Source organism: Macaca nemestrina, chromosome 7 (genome assembly GCF_043159975.1).
Source record: "Macaca nemestrina isolate mMacNem1 chromosome 7, mMacNem.hap1, whole genome shotgun sequence".
NCBI lineage: Eukaryota > Metazoa > Chordata > Mammalia > Primates > Cercopithecidae > Macaca > Macaca nemestrina.
In genome coordinates this window covers 86,513,454-86,536,407 of record NC_092131.1, presented here as the reverse complement: position 1 = coordinate 86,536,407, position 22,954 = coordinate 86,513,454, and the positions used below count along the sequence as shown (strand labels likewise).

General features: G+C 37.8%; 1 long non-coding RNA gene and 1 gene segment (V, D, J or C); one reads left to right on the top strand and one right to left on the bottom strand.

The window, feature by feature from the left end:
• Positions 1-6,102: 6,102 nt before the first annotated feature.
• The window catches only part of LOC112429310 (uncharacterized), a 25,719-nt gene continuing 8,867 nt past the window's right edge, over positions 6,103-22,954 (bottom strand). Inside the window, exons 2-5 of one of the 2 annotated variants that reach the window (XR_011626020.1) lie at positions 16,120-16,238; positions 8,324-8,431; positions 6,556-6,760; positions 6,103-6,365 (exon numbers count right to left, since the gene is read on the bottom strand). This is a non-coding gene — a long non-coding RNA (uncharacterized lncRNA). The remainder of the gene's footprint in view (positions 6,366-6,555; positions 6,761-8,323; positions 8,432-16,119; positions 16,239-22,954) is intronic. The other variant, XR_011626019.1, reaches the window with a different exon arrangement.
• Positions 10,943-22,954, top strand: part of LOC105496615 (T cell receptor alpha variable 18-like) — a 24,707-nt gene continuing 12,695 nt past the window's right edge. Inside the window, exons 1-3 of the V gene segment in view lie at positions 10,943-11,008; positions 15,511-15,639; positions 20,527-20,580.

Genomic DNA, 22,954 nt, shown 5'->3' with positions numbered 1-22,954 from the left:
GGCTGAATCATATGGTACTATTTTTAATTCTAGGGGGAAACTCCTTACTGTTTTCATAATTACTGCACCATTTTGCAGCAAGGATTCCAACTTCTCCACATTCTTATCAACATTGTTGTTGTTGTTTTATAATAGCCAACCTAAAAGGTGAGATGTAATAACTCATTGTGATATCTAAATTCTCTGATGATTAATGATGTTGAACATATTTTCGTATAACTTTGGCCATTTGTATGTCTCCTCTGGAGAAATATCTACTCAAATCCTTTGCCAATGTTTTAATCAAGTTATTAAAACATTGATAGTTATAGGAGTTCTCTATATATTTTGAAGATTAGCACCTTATCAGACATATGGTTTGCAACTATTTCTTTCGTTCCATATATTGGCTTTTTTTCCTATTGATTATCTTCTTTGATGGGCTGAATCTTTTAAATTTTATAAAGTCCTGCTTACCTACTTTTGGTTTTGTTGCCAGTGGCTGTGGTGTCACATACAAGAATTGGCTGTTGTTTAGACCACAGTCATGGAGAGTTTCCCATATATTTTTCCAATAGTTTTACAGTTTCAGGTTTTACGTTTTTAATTAATATTGAGTTGATTTTTGTGTATTATGTTAGCTAGAAGTCCAATTTCATTCTTTTGCAAGTGGATATCCAGTTTCCACAGCACCATTTGTTGAAGAACTACTCTTTCCGCATTATGTATTCTTGATGCCCTCGTCAAACATCAGCTGAGTGCATATGTGTCGGTCTATTCTTCAGCTCTCTATTCTGTTCCATTGGTTCTATGTTTGTCTTTATGATAGTACTATGATGTTTTAATTACTGTAGCTTTGTAATATATTCTGAAACCAAGAAGTGGTGTGCTTTTAGCTTTGTTTTTCTTTCTCAGGATTGTTTGAGCTATTCTGGGCCTTCTGTGGTTCCATAGAAATTTTAGAATTAAAATTTTAGTTTTTTTCTATTTCTGTAAAAATTTCTTTGGGATTTTGTTAAGGATAGCATTGTAGATTGCTTTGGGTAGTATAAACATCTTAACACTATTAAATCTTTCAATTCATGAACATAGACTATCTTTCATTTATTTGTGCCTTCTTTAATTTTTCTTATAGATGTTTTGTAGTTTTCTGTGTACAAGCCTTTAGCCTAATTAGTTAATTTTACTTCTAAACATTTTAATATTTTGTAGCTATTATAAATGGGATACCTTTCTGGATTTTTTTTTCAGATAAGTTATTGTTAATGTATAGAAATGGCACTGATGGGCCTGGCGCGGTGGCTTGCGCCTGTAATGCCAGCACTTTGGGAGGCTAAGGCAGGTGAATCATGAGGTCAGGAGTTCGAGACCAACCTAGCCAACGTGGTGAAACCCTGTCTCTACTAAAATACAAAAAATTAGCTGGGCATGGTGGCAGGAGCCTATAATCCCAGCTACTCAGGAGCAATATTCCTGAGACAGGAGAACTGCTTGAACTCGGGAAGCGGAGAGTGCAGTGAGCTGAGATTGCGCCACTGCGCTCCAGCCCAGGCAACAGTGTGAGACTCCATCTCCAAAAAAAAAAAAAAAAAAAAAAAAGAAAAGAAAAGAAAAAGAAGTGGCACTGATTGTTGTGTGTTGATTTTTATATCCTACAACTTTACTGGATTCATTTCTTATTTCTAATAGGCTTTTTTTGGTGGAGTCTTCAGGGTTTTTAATGAATTTATGTCATCCACAAACAGAAATAATTTTACTTCTTTTCTGGTTTGAGTACTTTTAATTTCTTTTCTCTGTCTATCTACTCTAGCTAGGATTTCTAGTATCATGCTGAATAGACATGATGAGTGTGGATACTCTTGTTCTGCTCTTAGAGGAAAAGTTTTTTTGTGTTTCACCATTGAGTGTGATGTTAGCCGTGGGCTTTTTATATATGGCCTTTATTATATTGGGGTAATTTCCTAATTTGTTGAATATTTTTATCGTGAAATGTGAAGCAGGTTCACTGTGCACTGGCTACTAACTTGTCTGAGTCCAGTGAGACAGAACACGCATGCATACAACAAGGTTTATTGCATACAACAACATGAAACAGGTTTATTAATTACAAATAAGCAAGGGACAGCGGAAGCATAGGTTTCATTGCAAACAGGTCCCTCAAGGCTCAGGAAAGTTGCCTAGGGTGGATGGGGTATCATCTGCACGTGGTCCAATTGTACCACACCTGAGGGACCTGAGAAATTACCATGCCCTAGGTTTTAGACCCCAGGATGATGTGACACCCTGGGCTAAAAAGTACTGAAGGACACTGTTTCTAGGGGGTATCTGAAATACAGCCAGCCTGTTCCAGCCATTTCATTCCTATCTGAAGATGTTACATTCCCAGTATGTTCTATGGTTATTCTTGAGAACCACAAACAAGAAAGTGGAGAGAACTGGGTTGGTCCAAGACCACCCGGAGAACCATCCTGCATGAAAGGATGTTGAATGTTGTCAGATTCTTTTTCTGCATCTATTGAGATGATCATGTGATTTTTATCCCTCATTTTGTTATGTAGTGTGTCACATTAATTTATTTTTATATGTTAAAACATCCTTGCATCCCAGGGATAACTTCCACTTAATTATTGTATATGATCCTATTAGTGAGCTATTGAATTTGGTTTGCTAGTATTTCACTGAGGATTTTTGCATCTATGTTCATCAGGAATATTGGTCTGTATACCTTCTTGTAGTGTCCTTGTCTGGCTTTGGTATCAGGGTAATAATGGCTTCATAAAATAAGTTTAGAGGTATTCCCCTTTCAGTTTTTTGGAATAATTTAAGAAGGATTAGAGTTAATTCTTCTTTAAATGGTTGGTAGAACTCATTAGTGAAGCTGTCAGGTCCTTTGCTTTTCTTTGTTAGGAGGTTTTGGATTACCTGATCAATTTCCTTACCAGTTATAAATCTGTTTAGATTTTTCTGTTTCTTCGTGATTCACTCTTGGTAGGTTGTATGTTTATATAAATTTATGCATTTCTTCTTGGTTATCCAATTTGTTGGTGTATAATTTTTTTAATAGTTTCTTCAGATTCTTCTTATTTCTGTGGCATCAATTGTAATGTCTTCTCTTACATTTTTACTTTATTTGAATCTTCTCTCTTCTTTTTCAGTCTAACTAAAAGTTTGTCAATTTAGCTTATGTTTTCAAAACTTAGTTTTGTTTATTTTATGCAATTTTCTACTCTATGTTTTATTTATTTCTGCTCTAATATTTATTATTTCCTTCTTTCTACTAAATTTGGACTTCATTTGTTCTTTTTTTCTAGTTCTTTGAGATGTGAAGTTATGTTTTTTGAGATCTTCTTTTTGAATTTAGGCATTTATTGCTATAAACTTCCCTATTAGTACTGCTTTTGCTCACTCTATAAATTTTGATATGTTGTGTTTTTGTGTTTATATCTCAAAACATTTTCTAATGTCCCTTTTGATTTCTTTGACCAATTTGTTGCTCAAGAATATGACGTTGAGACAATGGGGTTTTCTAAATATACAATCATGTCATCTGCAAAGAGGGACAATTTGACTTCTTCTTTTCCTAACTAAATACCCTTGATTTCTTTCTCTTGCCTGATTGCCCTAGCCAGAACATCCAACACTATGTTGAATAGGAGTGGTGAGAGAGGGCATCCCTGTCTTGTGCCAGTTTTCAAAGGGAATTTTTCCAGTTTTTGCCCATTCAGTATGATATAGGCTGTGGGTTTGTCATAAATAGCTCTTATTATTTTGAGGTACGTTCCATCAATACCGAATTTATTGAGCATTTTTAGCATGAAGGGCTGTTGAATTTTGTCAAAAGCCTTTTCTGCATCTATTGAGATAATCATGTGGTTCTTGTCTTTGGTTCTGTTTATATGCTGGATTATGTTTATTGATTTGCGAATGTTGAACCAGCCTTGCATCCCAGGGATGAAGCCCATTTGATCATGGTGGATAAGCTTTTTGATGTGCTGCTGAATCCAGTTTGCCAGTATTTTATTGAGGATTTTTGCATCGATGTTCATCAGGCATATTGGTCTAAAATTCTCTTTTTTTGTTGTGTCTCTGCCAGGCTTTGTATCAGGATGATGTTGGCCTCATAAAATGAGTTAGGGAGAATTCCCTCTTTTTCTATTGATAGGAATAGTTTCAGAAGGAATGGTACCAGCTCCTCCTTGTACCTCTGGTAGAATTCAGCTGTGAATCAAGATGGATTAGAGACTTAAATGTTAGACCTAATACCATAAAAACCCTAGAAGAAAACCTAGGTAGTACCATTCAGGACATAGGCATGGGCAAAGACTTCATGTCTAAAACACCAAAAGCAACGGCGGCAAAAGCCAAAATTGACAAATGGGATCTCATTAAACTAAAGAGCTTCTGCACAGCAAAAGAAACTACCATCAGAGTGAACAGGCAACCTACAGAATGGGAGAAAATTTTTGCAATCTACTCATCTGACAAAGGGCTAATATCCAGAACCTACAAAGAACTCAAACAAATTTACAAGAAAAAAACAAACAACCCCATCAAAAAGTGGGCAAAGGATATGAACAGACATTTCTCAAAAGAAGACATTCATACAGCCAACTGACACATGAAAAAATGCTCATCATCACTGGCCATCAGAGAAATGCAAATCAAAACCACAATGAGATACCATCTCACACCAGTTAGAATGGCAATCACTAAAAAGTCAGGAAACAACAGGTGCTGGAGAGGATGTGGAGCAATAGGAACACTTTTACACTGTTGGTGGGATTGTAAACTAGTTCAACCATTATGGAAAACAGTATGGCGATTCCTCAAGGATCTAGAACTAGATGTACCGTATGACCCAGCCATCCCATTACTGGGGATATACCCAAAGGATTCTAAATCATGCTGCTATAAAGACACATGCACACGTATGTTTATTGCAGCACTATTCACAATAGCAAAGACCTGGAATCAACCCAAATGTCCATCAGTGACATACTGGATTAAGAAAATGTGGCACATATACACCATGGAATACTATGCAACCATAAAAAAGGTTGAGTTTGTGTCCTTTGTAGGGACATGGATGCAGCTGGAAACCATCATTCTTAGCAAACTATCACAAGAACAGAAAACCAAACACCGCATATTCTCACTCATAGGTGGGAACTGAACAATGAGATCATTTGGACTTGGGAAGGGGAATATCACACACCGGGGCCTATCATGGGGAGGGGGAGGGGGGAGGGATTGCATTGGGAGTTATACCTGATGTAAATGACGAGTTGATGGGTGCTGACGAGTTGATGGGTGCAGCACACCAACATGGCACAAGTATACATATGTAACAAACCTGTACGTTATGCACATGTACCCTAGAACTTAAAGTATAATAATAAAAAAAAAGAATATGTTGTTTAATTTCCATATATTGTTGAATGTTCTAGTTTTGCATCTGCTATTTATTTCTAGTGTTATTCCATTCTCATTAGAAAAAATACATGGTATGATTTCACTTTCTTAAATTTGTCGAGACTTGTTTTGTGGTCGGGCATGGTGGCTCACACCTGTAATCTCAGCACTTTAGGAGGCTGAGGTGGGAATGCTTGAGGTCAAGAGTTTGAGACCAGTCTGGGTAATAGTGAGACTCCTTCTCCACAAAAAATAAAAATATTGGCCCAGTGGGGTGGTGTGCATATATCTGTAGTCTCAGCTACTCAGGAGGCTGAGATGGGATGATCGCTTGAGTCCAGGAGTTTGAGGCTGCAGTGAGTCATGACGGTGTCATTGCACTCCAGCCTGGACAACACAGTGACATCCTGTCTCAAAAAATGAAACAATGAAAACTTCCCTCTTTGTTCTCAGTGACCCTATGCATCAGGAATACACTGGGTCCTATCAGTGATCCTTGACAAGTGTGATGGAAGCCAGTCTCTCAGGCAGCCTATGGAAAAGCTAGAATGTTGGATGTAATGTCCAACTCTTTCCCTCCCCAGGGAGAGGCTGAAACTGGGGCTTTCCTCTCATTTATGGTTCACTGTGCTGGGGGTAGGAAGATGTCACAAACCCTCCTGTCATCTTTGATGTGGCTGGTTGCTTGCTCATTCAAGGTACTGGAGACTCTAAACCAGTTACTGGGATTTTTCACAAGTGAATTGATTTATTTATTGCTACTGAATTGGTGTGTCCATTGGGGAAAAGAGGGTCCAGGGATTTCTGTTCTGCTATCTTGCTGATGTCATACCTTTCAGGGACAGAATTCTTACTGTTCTCCTCATGGGCTTCTTTGTTTGCCCTTCACCAGAGCTGACCTCCTCTTGGGCATCTAGTTGAATGCGGTGTTCACTGTGGGCATGGTGGTGCTGCCTGACTGCCAGTATGCTGCCCTGCAATGACAGCCCAATCATACACTTTAAACTTTCCTTGACGTTTCTTTTAGCTGTGCCTCTTAAGCAGTAGAAGGCTGGATATGAAAATCATTCAGATCATTTTCATATCTTAATAGAAAAATTGAGCCTTTTAAACTTATATATACATGCATTTATTGCTACAACTAGTATTTTTGACTTATCTTACTCGGCATAGTGACATTTGACATTGTAGAACACTTCCTTCCTGGAATGCTTTCTTTGTTGTTTTTTAGAAATTCCACCCTTTTTTTCATTCTTCTTCAGTATTGTCAGTTGTTCCTTTTCAGTCTTTTTTGCTGTTTTCCCCCTCATTTATCTAATCTTTAAACATTGGCATGCCTCAGAAATTTATCCTTGGAAGTCTTTTTCCTCTGTAAATAAAGAGTTGGTTTTATTCAGTCTCTTGGCTTTAAATCCCATTTAAATACCCAAATTTATAACTGAATCCCAGGTAACTCATCTGGCTTCTGGATTCGAGTATCAAATAATCTATTTGACATCTTTCTGACATCCTCCACTTAATATATCTGAAAATAGTCTACTGAATTTGACCTCTATACTCACTAAACCTTCTTTACATCCCACTCGCTTCTTATGAACGTTTCTTCATTTTGGTAAAAGACAATTCCATTTACCAAATCTTCTAATCCCCTTAGCCAAAAACTTTGAAATAATCCTTGACTTATTACTTTTCTCACATCCCCACTTGATCCATTAGAAATTCCTATTAGCCATTTCTTCAAAATATCCCCATAATCAACCAGTTCTCATGACCTTTACTGCTACCATCCTGATCCAAGCCACAGTAATCTCTTGCCTGGTTGATTGAAAGAAACCTAACTTAACTTCTTTCTTTCACCATTGTTCCTCTTCTGTCTGTTCTCCATGCAGCAGGATAAGTAATCTCTTTAAAACATAATTCAGATTATTTCATTTCTCTGCTCACAACTATATAATGTCTTACTATCTAACTCAAATGAAAACCACATTCTTTACTGTAATAAGCAAGTCCATCTAGCTCCCTGCCACATCTTTGGCATTTGACATCAGCTACCACCTTCCTACTTACTCCCTCTCTCCAGCCTCACTTCACTTATTGTTGCTCTAACATACCAATTATTTTCCTGCCCCAACGTCTTTGCAGCTGCTCATTTCTCTGCCTTGTGTACTAGTACTCTAGGTAACCACATGCCTTATTTCTACACTTTATTCTGCCAAATAACCATGCACAAAATATTTACTGCAGATTCTTTTTGTAATAGTGAAAATTAAAGCACAAGGTGTTTCTCAGAGAATGGCTACAGTAACTGTAATAAATCTATACTATGGAATATTAGGAAGCAAACATGTTAACATCACTAGATTATCAGGACATATAATTGGTTTCCAAACAAATTGCAAACTGCTGTGTGCTTGAAAGTTAGTCAGATAAAAATGTAAATTATATATATAGAGAGAGTATGTATTCATCCATGTGTTCTGCAATATTTTAAAATTAATAATAAAAAATAGGCTCCAATTTCTTTCTACATCTTTGTAGAAATAGGTTCCAATTTCTTTCTACATCTTTGTCCATTTGCTCTTCTTATATTTTCATTTAGTAACGGTCTCTATTCAACTCCAAAGCTTATTTAGCTTCTTGATTGCATTCTGTTTTATCTTTTCTAGGAACAGACAACAATGATCATATTTTCTTTAAATTTTTGTATAACCATCCTTTGTTGTAAGAAATATCTCCTTATTTCTGCGTTCATTTTGTACTTTTTGAGGTGTTACTTGATATATATGAAAACACACACATATACACGTTTGTCTTTCCCACCAAACTGCAATGTCTTGTGAGTAGAGAAAATGTCTTACTAATTTTTTAATTTCTTAAGACCTAGCACAAGATCTAGCTTATCATAGACCTCAATAAATTACTAGGGACTTACTTTGAAATAAGTTGGAGAAATCACATTAAACCTTGAAGATGCAATTTGACAAAATATTTTCATATGGTAATCTCTTGTACATGGAATTTGGAGGAAGAAACCAGTTTCCTTAAAAAAAAAAAATCACCATAAGCCTGACAGTTTTTTTTTGCTCTTGACAATCTGGGTGGTTCCTCAGGAAGGAATTGGGATGAAGGCTCTGGGACTCCACAGATGACTTAGTTGGCTTGGTGGTTTCAGACCACTAGGAGGCTCTCTAGGCTTTACTCTAAATGAGGAACTTTTCCCTCAAGTTCTGAGATAGCTGACTTAGTGAAAAATTGAGAGTTAGCATCAGTTAGCAAAACATCTGAACTAGTCATATATGAAACAGACAGGAGGAGTCTCCATTTATTCATCTGCAAAGATGTTCTGTGGCTGTGATGGGTGTCACAGAGACAGTCTCCCAAGAAGATTGATCGTAGAAATCAGCAAGGGAAATGATAAAGCTGGAAACTTTACAGGTTTAATTTTTATGACTAAAACTTCTAAAATATGAGTCTCTATTTTGACTTTGAAATTATTTCAATAGTTTCCACCTTCTTTTATACCTCCTTTGAAACTAGAAAAACAGGAAAAAGGAAATGAGAAGAAATGAGAAAAAATAATGAAAATATTCAGAGAGAGGATAAAAGAGAGAAAAAGAAATAAGAGGTTGGAGGGGAAAAAGATGACACATTTAATTGAATTTCAAAATGTGGTCTATGCCTCATATAATTTCTGTGTTGCAAAGTTAAAAAGTTCTAGAGATCTGATGCACGACAATGTGAAGATACTTACCACTACTGAACTGTACACTTTAAAATAGTCAAGATGGTAAATTTAATGTAATGTGTTTTTTACCACAATAAAAAATGTGACCTCTACCTCTTGTTCACAGAGCAGAATTGACCAGGTGGGGCTGCAAAGTGAATGGAGAAAGTGTTGGATAGGAGAAGAGAGATGGAAATAAGTCGGGGTGGCCATCATACACACGTGCTATTTCTCTATCAACCACAGTCTCGTTGGAGACATTTTATATGTTCATGATGACTATATGTCTATGTTAACAGAATTCTCTTAATTTAATTGTGTTGTATTCACTCCTTTAAGGGTGCTTAATAAACAATGCATTCGATGAGATATTCTTTCTTTGTGAGAACTTTCTTATAAATGAAATTGTGATCATTTTTCAAATCACGAGTCCTGATTTTTTTTGGCTGAGGAAATTGGGCCACTGACCCTGATAATTTTTTCAGGCTATGCTTGATCCAGATGAGGCTCCCATTTGTCTCTGAGGTATCTTTTCCCTTTCTTCACTCCCCTCCTGACATGTCCGGTTACTGATCACTTTAAGTGGAGGCATCCTCAGGGCATAAAAAACCTAGACATTTCTGTGTCTCTAGTCAGCAGCACAGCACTCAGCGGGGTACTGACATCAGCAATTATGCTAGTACACTGCAGAGAAACTAGAGAAAATCTCTTTGCTCCCTGATCTCATTGTATCCCACCTCATTTAAGTAACAGCATATCTGTTACTTTTTTCTGAGCTATTTGGAGGTCAGAGGAGAGACTTTCTCAAGGGAATTAGTTTTCTTTTTAGAAAAACAAGATATCTGCAGGAGAAGCTATCTGCATGACCCATAGTTTTCTACTCTTAATCCTGGAGCTTCTGCCTACTTGACCCCAGATTTATATCTGACCCCAAAATGGGACACCTCACTTGAGCTCTCTCAACATAGGTTGACTGGGAGCCGGAGAAAATCTTTGGTTAAGGAACAGGGATTGGGGACACTTTCATTCTACCATTTTTCTAGAATTTCCCTCTTTCTAAGTCAAATGATTGTTCCTTTTATTATGGGCTTTTTTTTTTTTTTTAAAGCGTATAGAACTAAAATCCCAAAGGGCCATTTCCTGTGTGGGGAAGGTCAGAATCAATGATGGTGGATGGAAAATAAAATAACTTGATCTGATAATGTTTAAACATTTCACTAAAATATCTGTATAGAAATTTAAATTTCTATGAAGTGTAATCTATCTATATTTTTTCTTATGTTTTTTGACTGTCATGCTTAGAAAATCCATGACCATTCTAAATTTATTTTAAAAGTTTTTTATTTTACTTAAAATATTAAATGTTATGTCTTTGAACTTTATTTTATAACAGGTATTAAGGTAGGCATCCTAACTTATCTGTTAACTTCCAAATGATTGGTAGGATTACACAGTTTCTCCATTTTTAACTAAATTTCCATATGTATTTGTATATTTGAACTTTATATTCTACTTCATTAAGCCCCATATGTGGATTTTTAAAATAACATTCTATTTCAATTAGTATAGCATCACACTTTGTCTTACTAACTGAGGAGGAAATTCTCCTCTGAATTTGAAGACTTCCTGAAGCCTGAGTTAGCTGCAGTATTGTATTTGGCCTCTAGAGGGAGATGTTACACAAATTGAATTTGATAGCCAAAAACAACCTGATCTTTTTGAAGAACAGCTTTTTGCTGTACATGCTGGGCAAACTCATCCACTTCTCTATCACAGTGTCTATGTGGCCGAATTGTTTCCAGAAAAGACCTCCAGAAAATAGCTTCCTGTTTCTCCACCGCTCAGACATGAAGCCCACCCTCATCTCAGTGCTTGTGATAATATTTATACTCAGTGAGTAAAACCTCTTTTTGTTCTATTTTTCTATGGTATTCTGATTTAGAATAACTTTAATGAATATTATCCCCAGTCTGTAAGGCTCTTCCTGATCCAGAATTGGTCTTATAGGAGGAACAAGAGCCCAGAGTGTGACTCAGCCCGAGAAGCTCCTCTCTGTCTTTAAAGGGGCCCCAGTGGAACTGAAGTGCTACTATTCATATTCTGGGAGTCCTAATCTCTTCTGGTATGTCCAGTACCCCAAACAACGCCTCCAGTTACTCTTGAGACACATCTCTAGAGAGAGCATCAAAGGCTTCACTGCTGACCTTAACAAAAGCGATACATCTTTCCATCTGAAGAAACTATTCGCTCAAGAGGAAGACTCAGCCACGTATTACTGTGCTCTAAGTGGCACAGTAGCTGGTTTTGCAAGGAAGCAGAACACAAACCCTTTAGTCACAGGAAATATTTCTTTGTAAACTCTCTGTATGGCCACAGCGGGGCATTCTTTCTCCAGAAATTAATATTGAGTTTGTCTCCTAAATATTATATCATCAGTAGTCATTTAGCTATAGATTAACCTCACAATTTTGTCCAAAAAAATTCTCATTATTTACTCTGCTTAAACTAATTTTAAAAATAGTAAATGTATTTATTTTGTCTAGTAGTACAGGAAACATACTTTTGAAATAAAAACTATATTGCACGGCATAAAAAGTATTCTTTTCTTGGTTCAGAGGTACTGTCCAGGCTTCCATGGCACAGTCCTACCTCTCCAACTCCTCTGCTGCCCCACATGATCCGCACATGTGGTTGTCACCACATACCTAAGCACAGTTCCTTAAAGTGCTCTGCTGTTTCATGGCTTGTGGTTGTTCATCTTTCTGTATCTATTACCTTTCTTTCCATGAGTTTCATAGACTTTTCCTATCTCAGTTAGGGTCCAGCCAGGAAAAAAGAAATCCAATGAAGTTTAATATAAAGATTTATTAAATAATAATGAGTAATTAACTCTAAAGAATGTAGGAATGCACATGTAAGCAGAAGTTCCCATCTCTAGGGCTAACGTAGAATTCCAGGAAAGGAACAGATTGGCATAAGCATGAACCCCTCTGCCAAGGCTATAATTCAGATCTCATTGGGAGTGTGTAGCTGGAGCCTGCTGGATGGTGGAGAAGTTTGCGGAGGTGCCAGAGGAAAATACTGACAAGCAGAAAAATACCTACCAGGATTACACCACAATTCATGGGAAGCCCGCAAAGGAGTGCTGCTGAACTTGTTTGTGGTGGCTGTGAAACTTGCCAAGAAACCACCTGTCAGGCTTGCCGCTGGTGTCCCACAGGCCAACCAAGCATAGTGGACAAGAAGTGTGGAAAACATACCAGAACCAGGAAGAGCAGCATCATCCTTCTGCAGGGTCCTTCCAGCCCCCTCTACTGACAAAGCTTAATATCAAATATTTAGAGGGTCCAGATCCAGTTCACAAATAGGGTAATGAGGGTGGATTTGGAGCTGAGAGGTAATACATTGATAACTGTCACAGCCTGTCCCTCGGGCTACTGATCTTTCACATCCATTCTTTTTTTCTTTCTTTCTTTTTTTGAGACGGAGTCTTGTTCTGTCGTCCAGGCTGGAGTGCAGTGGCGCAATCTCTGCTCACTGCAATCTCCGCCTCCCAGGTTCAAGTGATTCTTCTGCCTCAGCCTCTTGAGTAGCTAGGACTACAGGTGCCTGCCACCATGCCCGGCTAATTTTTGTTTTTTTAGTGGAGGTGGAGTTTCACCATTTTGGCCAGGCTGGCCTTGAACTCCTGACCTCAGGTGATCCACCCACTTCGGCCTCCCAAAGTGCTGAGATTACACGCATGAGTCACTGCACCTGGCCTGTATGCATTCCTATATGCACATTTCAACTTCCAGACAACAGTGAAATGACACTATGTTTCTACCTAACAAGCTAAAGCTGTCCTTGAACAAGTGACGTTTTCATTACTTTTCCCAAATGAGACGATCCATAGTCCCAACAACTGCTGTATGAATCTCTGACTATATCAGCCACATCTCAAGTTCAGAGGAAGTTCTACTGAATATGCTGTTATATACAGACTAAATTATAAAGTTAATCTCCAACAATTTACATGTAAAATAATTATGATAAGAAAGAGAGAGAATAAAATGGCAACACATACAAAGAAACACCTACATAAAATGAGCAAAGAGAAAATGCATAAAGCTACTACATTCCTTGATTCCAGACTTGGTCCTGGGCTTCAATTGACATAGACAACTTCCTTCTCTTGTTACCTATTATATATTCTTCTGCCCTCAGCCACATCATTGGTGGATTGGGGTTACTTACCTGGTGGAATGACAAAAATCTTCATTCTCAAAGAGTCTGAGTTCTCAATAGTCATGGCTTTCAATTTGTTACTGTAGGTTTCCCTTAACTTTTACTATTGGGCATGGAAGTGCCATTAGGCTCCTTAAAAAATCCCCTGGGTTTCAGATGTAGCTCTCTCTATATGTGTTGTATAGCAACATCTCAATTCTCCTTAGTAATCGGTATCGATCACTCCAGCCAGTAATTTCTTTTCCTACTTATTGGTTCAGAGGCATACATCGGCTAAAATGGCCACATAGCAGTGTCATCTTTCAATGCAATTGAACCATTTTTTTGGGTCTCCTGGTAGACACATTCTTCCATTTAGAGAATAAGACCTTCAAACCAACGCAGCTCAAAGTCACAAAGACAGGAAGCAAAAATTATGATAGTGGGCTACTGGTAATAAGAGTGAGACAATCCATTCTCAGGACCACTTCCTTGATGTCTTGACCCATGCATTCTGGCTATGGCGGGTGGGGGCTGGGGGGCAATACCATATAATGGTTTTTGATGTAAAGCAGATACTGCATCTTGTAAGATAGAACCTGATCTTTTCAGGGTGTCTTCAAACTGGTGCTATAGCTCAATCAACAAGCCATTCCACATTTCAACAAACACTTGTGCATTGTAAGATATGTGATAAGTCTATATGATTCCATAGGCATGTGTCCACAGATGCACTACTTTGCAGTAAAAATAGTTCCTTCATTGGAGTAAATGCTGTGAGGATTATTTTGATGGTGAATTAGGCATTCTGTAAGTTTATGAAGAGGAGGCCAGCAGAAGCATTGCATACAAGGAAGACAAGACAAATTCATAGGCAAGTATATGTGTCTATTCTAGTAAGGACATATCTCAGTCATCTCTATGATAGAAGAGCAATCAACCGGTGTCTGGTTGGTCCCTTGGGGCATGACACCATATGAGGAGCTCAGTATTAGTCTCTGTGATTTACAGATTAGGCATTCAGCAGTAGCATTAGCTAAGTTAGCCTTAATAAGGGGAAATCCATGCTTTTGAGCTCATGCATGGCATTCATCACTGCCAGCAGGGCCACTTATTTCATGTGACCATTGAGCAAGCACTGGGATGGCTGGGAAAAATGTTGACACATCCATAGAAGGCATCATTTTGTCCATTACAATAGTTTCTACCGCATTTGTTTTCTCTTGGTCAGTATTCACATTGAGCAAAATTATCTTGACAGTCTTTGTTCATTCTGAGAGGTCCATCAAGATACTTCTTTCCTAGATTTTCTTGTCATCATCTTTCAAGCCTATTCCTTCTAGGTCTTTTGCCATCTGGCCAAACCTTTAACAACTTCCCATGAATCATACCTGGGATTACAGGTGTGAGCCACTGCACCTGGTTCACATGCATTCCTATATGCACATTTCAACTTCCAAACAACAGTGAAATTACACAACAGTGAAATGGCAGTGAAATCATGAATCAGTGTAGATGAGCACCTCTGGCCATCTTTTACCAGATAATGTGGATAACCAAAATGTACCACTTGAAGGAGTAAGGAACTCCCCAGGAGGATACAGTCATGGATTACAGAAAAAGAGACAATGTAAGAGAAGTTGGCATCAAAGGAATCTGAGCCACCTGCTCATGCAGCTAACTTGCACCTTATGGATCTGCCTCAATGTGGTCTCTTATGTACAATTTCCGCTTGATGATTGCTTCTGGGCATGCCCAACATTATGGCTGATTAGGTCAGACAGCAGTTGGTTCTTGGTCATCTATTTTTCCTAAATGAGACATTCAGACTTTACCAAGGTAAACTGGCAATAGCTACCTTGTTATCTGTAGAAAATGGAACATATTCTCCCAACTACTAGAAGACTATGCTGTGATTCTCCTATTGGTGTTTCCCAGAGTCTCTATAGAGCATTATTACTTGCCATGGAAACTTTGAATATCATTGTTGGATCTGCTGAATCAAAAGACCAATGCGATTGTACTGAAGCCTGAAATTGTAGAGTCTCCTGTTGCTCTGGTTTCCTCTGAAAATTGGCAGCTTTACAGATGACTCTGTAAATAGGCCAAAATAGCACACCCCCATGTGGCATAGATTGCCTCCAAATGTAAAATAGTCAATCAAATGTGTGCCTCTTTTTCTGTGGTAGGTGGTGTGGGGTGCAGCAACATGTCTTTCACCTTGGAAGAGATGCCTCAATATTCTCTGGACGGTTGAACCTCTGGAAACTTCACTGAAGTGACAAGTCCTTGAATTTTTGCGGAGTTTATCATTAAAGGTATTGATCTTCAACTTCCAGCTCAAGAGCTTCTTATATTTTAAGCATGTTATGGCTTCTGGAGCGACTCGCCCCCTTCCTGACAACTCTGCAATATGTTCTGGTAACTATCACAGTATATTAAAACTTTATCTTATCTCCTCTTCCTATTGAGCTGAATGTTCCAGAGAAGAGCTATTATGTTCTCTCTGGCTTTTACCTAACCTTCTAACACAATATGGAGCACACAATATGTACACAGGAAAGGAATATTAAATTCATTTAAACAAATATGAAAATTAGCAATCCTTTCCTGTGAGCATGTGAGTCAACCTCCACTAATGTGATTTCACTGGTTTCTTCAGGGAACCGTGTCAAACCAATTAATATAGGCAAACAGTATGTTCATCTGGGCAAACAGATGCCTAATCAGGATAAGAGTTTCCTTAATTGGAAAAATAGCTTGCTTATGAAAACAATAGTTTTATCAATAAAACTCACCTCAAGACCTTCGGCACATCATTCTACCAATCCTAAACTCATGTATCATGAACTAGAGAAAATATCTGAGAACTAGAGCTAGATAGTGAGTTCTTGGACATCCACCCAAAAAGCGCAATCTATAAAAGAGAAAAATGTTAAATTGGCCTTAAATAAAATTGAAACCTTTGGCATTGTAGAAAGACCACCTTAATAGAATAAAAGGCAACCTATAGACAGAGAGAAAATGTTTATAAATCACACATCAGACAGAAGTCTTATATCTAGAATAAAGAGCACTCAAATCTCAGTGTAAAAAAGAAACATATAAATAATCCAATTAGAAATAGAACAGATATTTCACCAAAGTAAAAATACGGGTGAAAAATAAGCAAATAAAAAGATATTCAGTATCATTCTTCACTAGCAAAATGAAAACAAAAATTACAGTGAGATATCACTATAAACATATTAGAACAACTAAAATACAAAATAATAATAATACTAAATGTTGGTGAGTATGTAGAGAAATGGACGCTTTTATACATTGCTGATGGGATTGTAAAATCGTACAGCCATTCTGGAAAATAATTTGGCAGTTTTTTATGAAACTAAACATGCACTAAACCCCAGATGAGCTTTATGCATACGTGCTATGTCATCACACAGAATATTAAAACATAAACTAAATATGACCATGCCATTGTGAATTGGACATCTATCCCAGCAACATTCACATAAAGTCTGATACAACATTCATAGTAACTTTATTCATAATTGCCAAAAACTGGAATCAACCTAGAGATTTTTCAAGGGGTAAATGGTTAAATAAACTATAGTAATTCATACCATGGAATAATATGACAAAAAAGGAACAAACTATTAATACATGAAACAACCTGTATGGGTCAATTCCCAAAGGTTACATACAGTTTGATTCCATATATATAACATTTTCAAAATAACAGAACTATAAGAGATGGTTGCTAGGGGACAGAGATTGGGGATGGGAGGGTGTTCGTGCATATAGAGGGTTAGGATGAGAGAATTCTGTGTTGATGGAACAGTCTGAATCTTTATTATGTTGGTGGTTACATGAGATAAAATCAAGAACCACACATATGTACGCATGCACACACACAGAGAAAAGCAGGAAAATGGTGAAAATTGAATAATACCTGTAGTCTAGTTAGTGGTATTTGAACAATGTCAATTTCCTGGTATTTATACTGCATTTCAGTTATATAAGATATCTCTACTGGAAAAGGCTATGTGAAGAGTACACAGGGTTCTATAAACTATTTTGGCAACTTCCCATGGATTTATAATAATTTCAAAACAAATACAGGACTACAGTTCAAAAATTGCATTCTTTACTGTCACCACCAATCTTATCAGCAAAACCACTAAGAATTGGGAAGCTGTGAAGCCGATGGTAGTGGATGCAAATTTTCCAAAATTCTAATTTTCACTTGGAAGCTCAAATATTATCATTGGCAACAACCACTATTCAGTGTTTTCCTCAAAGTGGCAGGTTCACACTTTATCATTTTCAAGAACATTTCTTCCAACTACCCAAATCTGCTGTTCTGTCACTCATGCCTTCAAGTAAAAAAAAAAAAAAAGTTCTATGAAAAACAGCTAATTTAGCTCACAACTCAAACAATGTTCCAGTGCCTTCCACTCTCAAGACACCACTGTGTTAGTACACCCCAGATGAGCTTTGTGCATATGTGCTATGTCATCACACAGAATATTAAAAAGCTGTAGTCTCAAGGGTTAATTTAAAAATTTTTGCTTCTACATCTAGGACATTCTTGAGTAAAATCTTTTTCTCTCACCAGTGTGGTGGTAATAATTACATACAATGACTACTAGAACATTTTTGGTTCATTTATTTTACCTGTTTTAAAATGCAAGCAACTGCATTTGCTCCATCAGTGTAAATGTCAACACAGTGAAAGACTCAAATAATATCAGCACTATTGTAAAAATAGTTTTATTCTGCCTCACACTCTGTCTCACAGTTTTCCCAAGAGGCCAGCAATATTTCTGGTTACTTTTTGCAGATACAGCTAAATACATACAAGTATTAAAAGTACTATATTCTTAACCTCCTCATTGTGAGACATTAGACACAGCATTTAATTTCTTAGAACCAGCATACATCCTTTAACTACTATTCTAAATTTCCTCACAGACTTTTCCAAAATTATCTGGAAGAGAGCAGACAGATTAAAATTTCAGTTTGTTAAATAACACTGGTTCATTGCTCAAAAAGCTTTCATATGTCTTCATTTCGCACAGAAATACATACAGATTTATTTTGGCAGTCATCTGACCCAGACCATTCTTCTAGACTTATCTCGTGGAACTCTCCAATCTACATATTGCTCCAGTCAGCAATCTCTTCTTCTCATCATTTCTTTTTTCCTTTCTCTGTTTTCCTCTCTTCTCTTTCCCATCTCTCCCTCTATTTTACACACAAAATATCTTAAAATCAATTTTTGAGAACATTTATAAAATACTCTAGAAGATTCTTACTCTTCTTTTTCACTGCTCTGCATCAGGACCCATTTTCTTATAACAATAATAATTTTTCAGTCACTAATGAATGTCAGGCACTGTGCTAAATGACATTTTATTATCTCATCATTAACCTTCAACAGCTCTGAAAAGTAGTATTATTATTTACTCATGATCCATGTTGTATAGCCAAGAGAATGTAGGCACAGAAGACAAAAACAGCTACTGAATTGATAGATGTAAACCTGACTTCGATGGCCTGACTACAAAACTTCCTCTCTTCCTGGACCTGCCTGCCTCCTGCCATAGAAACTAAAACTTGTAGGTATTCATTGCCGTGGGCTGAATTGTGTTTCCACAAAATATGTATGTAGACGCCCTAACCCCCAGTACCTCAGAACGTGACTATATTTGGAGACACAACTTTTAGAGGTAAAGTTAAAAGGTGGTCCTGAGGGTAACCCCTAATTCAATAAGACTGGTATCCTTAAGAGGAGATTAGGACAGACAGCACAGGCAAAGGGATGACCATGTGAAGACACATCAAGAAGACAGCCATCTATGAGTCATGGAGAAAGACCTCAAAAGAAACTAAACCTGCCAGCACTTTGACCTTGAACTTGTAGTCCCTAAAATCATGAGAAAATAAATGTTTGTGGTTTAAGCCATGCAGTCTGTGACACTTTGTTATGGGAGTCCTGGTAAACTAATACAGTACACTCGTAACCTGCCTTCTGGTTAGGCTTGATGTGGGCACACGGCTTGGGCTCTAACAGTTAGATGAATTGGTCCTAACTTTCACTCAAGAATTACTTGCGCAAAAAAAAAAAAAAAAAAAAAAGAAAAAGTAAGAATTTGCTTTTTGAGACTGGTGGTAATTACAGCAAGCTGGACATGAGAGATTACAGAGCTACAAGGCAGTGGAATTGTAGCTACATACATTGTCCTGCATGAACAGTCTTGAATAAACTACATGCAGTATCTGGAGCTCAGGAGAGGAGCCAGTGGGATATTCAGAGGAGTGGTTCTCCAGGGTGATTTTCTGTACTGCTGACTTAATAGCTTTTGAGTTCAATTCTCTGACCCTATTGGAGATTCTGAGGCAAATCCAGTATTCATTAATTTATTCCTTTTCTACTTAATTCAGGCAGAGTCCATTTCTGTTGCCCATCAATAAAAACCCTGACTTGTATATAATCTCATTCCAGGGAAATATTTTAAAAGGAAGCTCATAGGTACATGATCAGAGGTCATAGTAACTACAGGGAATTTAACAGTGCTTCTCAGAGGTAGTCTGCAAATATTGAGCACCAACTTTCGTAGTTGAGTTCTTACCTGAATTGAAATGCATCTGTTCCTATTCTAAGTTAGAACTAGAATTCAATAAAAGCAGAGACTGGAATAGCTTTATAATTTCTTCTGAGTCAGCTCTGAACTTGCATCGCCGTTCCAGAGTACATTCTAGCAGCAGGATGATGTCGCCGTCACAAGAGGGCAGTGCCTCCCTCTTCTCAGACTAACTTGGCTTTAAATCAGCCTGTCTTGCGTTGAAAGCAAAGGACTGAGCTTGCCTCTGACTGGCTAGGTAGGAACCTGAGACTAGGGGACAGAAGGACTAGAGATTCATCCAGTAAAGAGAGCTCACCTGTGACTGAGGAGCCTGGCTCCATTTCAGGTCTTTTGTGATTTCAATAAGAAAGAAGAATGGAAACTCTCCTGGGAGTGTCTTTGGTGATTCTATGGCTTCAACTGGCCAGTGAGTTGGGGTTTTTGGTGATGGGAATGGCAAGACCAAACTTTAGAGCCCACAGGACTGAGGGGTAAAGTGTTCTTATTAATTTGGAAATGTAATTTGAAAATGCAATGAGTGATTCCTGGTCCCGGACCTGTGTTTCTGCCTAGGGGTGAACAGTCAACAAGGAGAAGAGGATCCTCAGACCTTGAGCATCCAGGAAGGTGAAAATGCCACCATGAACTGCAGTTACAAAACTAGTATAAACAATTTACAGTGGTATAGACAAGATTCAGGTAGAAGCCTTGTACAGCTAGTTTTAATACGTTCAAATGAAAGAGAGAAAAATAGTGGAAGATTAAGAGTCACTCTTGACACTTCGAAGAAAAGCAGTTCCTTGTTGATCACAGCTTCCCGGGCAGCAGACACTGCTTCTTACTTCTGTGCTACGGATGCACAGTGTTCCCCAGGAACCTGCAGCCTCTACACAAACCCTGCCAAAGCAGCTTCTTAGAAGCCCTAACAGTGGGCAGAACTGGTGGTTATGTCTTTCAGTGAAGAAGAATCTGCAAACAGCTGGCAAAGTAAAAGGGGAACCCTTTCAAATTCATGATTTTTTAAAAAAGCATCTTGGACTAGGGGAAAAGGCATGAAATTTGGAACAGGAAATGGAAATACCAGGCTCAGTTCTGCTAATCCTGGCTACATAGGGACATTGTCAGTGCAGCAGTCTTCAATTTCCTCACTTGAAATAAAGGATTTGGATCAATGAGCCCAAAATATTACTTAATCTCTAATTTTATTAGGAAAAAAAGAAACAGTCACTGGGCACTTGTGGAAGAGGAGGAAGGCTGCTCAGTTTTAGAAGGTCTCATTTGTCCTATGTGCAGCCCTCCCAAGATGTCAGTGGGTCTTTGAGATGCATTAGGTGGCTCTTGCATTCCTCTGATTGTATAAGAAGCAGTAGATTCATTAGGCATTAGAATTGGAAGGGGTCCTAGGACTCTCAACCAAGCTTTTCATTAGAGCTGAGGAGTAAAACCATTGCATAGTAAGACAGACAATTATCTGAATCTTTGGAGTGATAGTGACAAATATCTGGATCTGATTTCACCATTTATTAGTCATATGATTCCCAAGCTTCAATGTCTCTATTAGGTAAATTGGGAATTTATAAGAAAGTAACAACTTTTCCCCATCCAAACGAGAGACAGGTGTTTGCCACTACCAGGTCCTAAAATGCTGTGTTTTGAAAGCAGTGTTTTTAGTATCAAATACGTAACAGTTTTTCAGCTATTTATTCTTGCTTCTACTGAGAAATAAATGCTGACTATAGTTTTCTTGACACAGTTTAGATAGTACTGAAAATGTGTTTGTGGAGAAAATTTGAGCATTTGTATTTAGATGCATGCTTTGGTGAGAAAAGTGGGGGAGGGCAGGGAAAGGTTGTATAGGACAGTGGTTCCCACAAGTCAGACCTTAACCCATCAATATTAGCTGTACCAGAATCACTAGAGCATCTTTGAAGATCTGGACTATTAAGCTCAATTCTGACTTACTCCATCAGCCTCCGATAAAGTGACGAATTTCAATTTTTAATGAATATCTTCTATATATGTAAGAGACTGGCTCAGGTTCACATTTAAAAAACCCAAACAATAATGTTTTTAACAAGATTGAGGGTTTTTTTTCCCATACAAAGGAGCTCTGTAATAATCAGGGCTGGTGCAGTACCTTCATCATGTTACAAAGGAACCAGGGTTTTCTAGCTTACTGTTTTTCACTCTTAATGTGCCACTCTCGTTTTCATACTTTCAAGAGACTGATAGAGATCCTTCCACTTTATACACCTTCCAGACTGAAAGAAGGAGAAAGTCAAGGGCACGTGTACATGCTGGCTGAGTCAGTCTTTACCAGAAGCTCCGCCCAATGGCTTCTCCTTACACTCATTTACTAGAGTGCTGTTCGATGTTCCCACCTCCTCCCATCTGCAAGGGATGCTAGGATATCAGGATTATTATCTAAGTATGTTTCCATTCACAGCAAAATTCTGGTTCTATTAGTAAAAAAATAGGTGATAATGGACATTTTACAGACAATTAGAAGTTTCTTCCAGACCCTCAGTTTAGGACATATTAGGACTCATAATATTTTTGGTTCATAGTTATTTTTGAATTACCATATCCAATGTATTTCCAAGTTCTATTGAGTGTACCACCTACCAAGTTTTCCAGAAGACATCGCAACCTCTATAACCTAATTCACCTCCACATCCAAATTTAAACTCCTCCCTAATCCCTTGCTCCTCTACCCTTAGCAAACTTGACAGACCCCATCACTTCTCAATATAGTGCTTTGTACACAGTGAGGGTGACCTTTTCAGAGTGCAAATTTGACCATGTCAACCACCTGGGTCCTCACTGGTTCTTAGAGTAGAAAAAAAATTGCTTCTTGTGATTTATAAAACCCTGCATAATTTAGACTCTTAATACCTCTCCAGTATCTTTCCACAATAAACTCCTAATTTATCCTTTTCTTCAATACTGGTCCTATCTACGTTTCTCTTTTTTCTTTTCTTTCTTTTTTTTTTTTTTTATT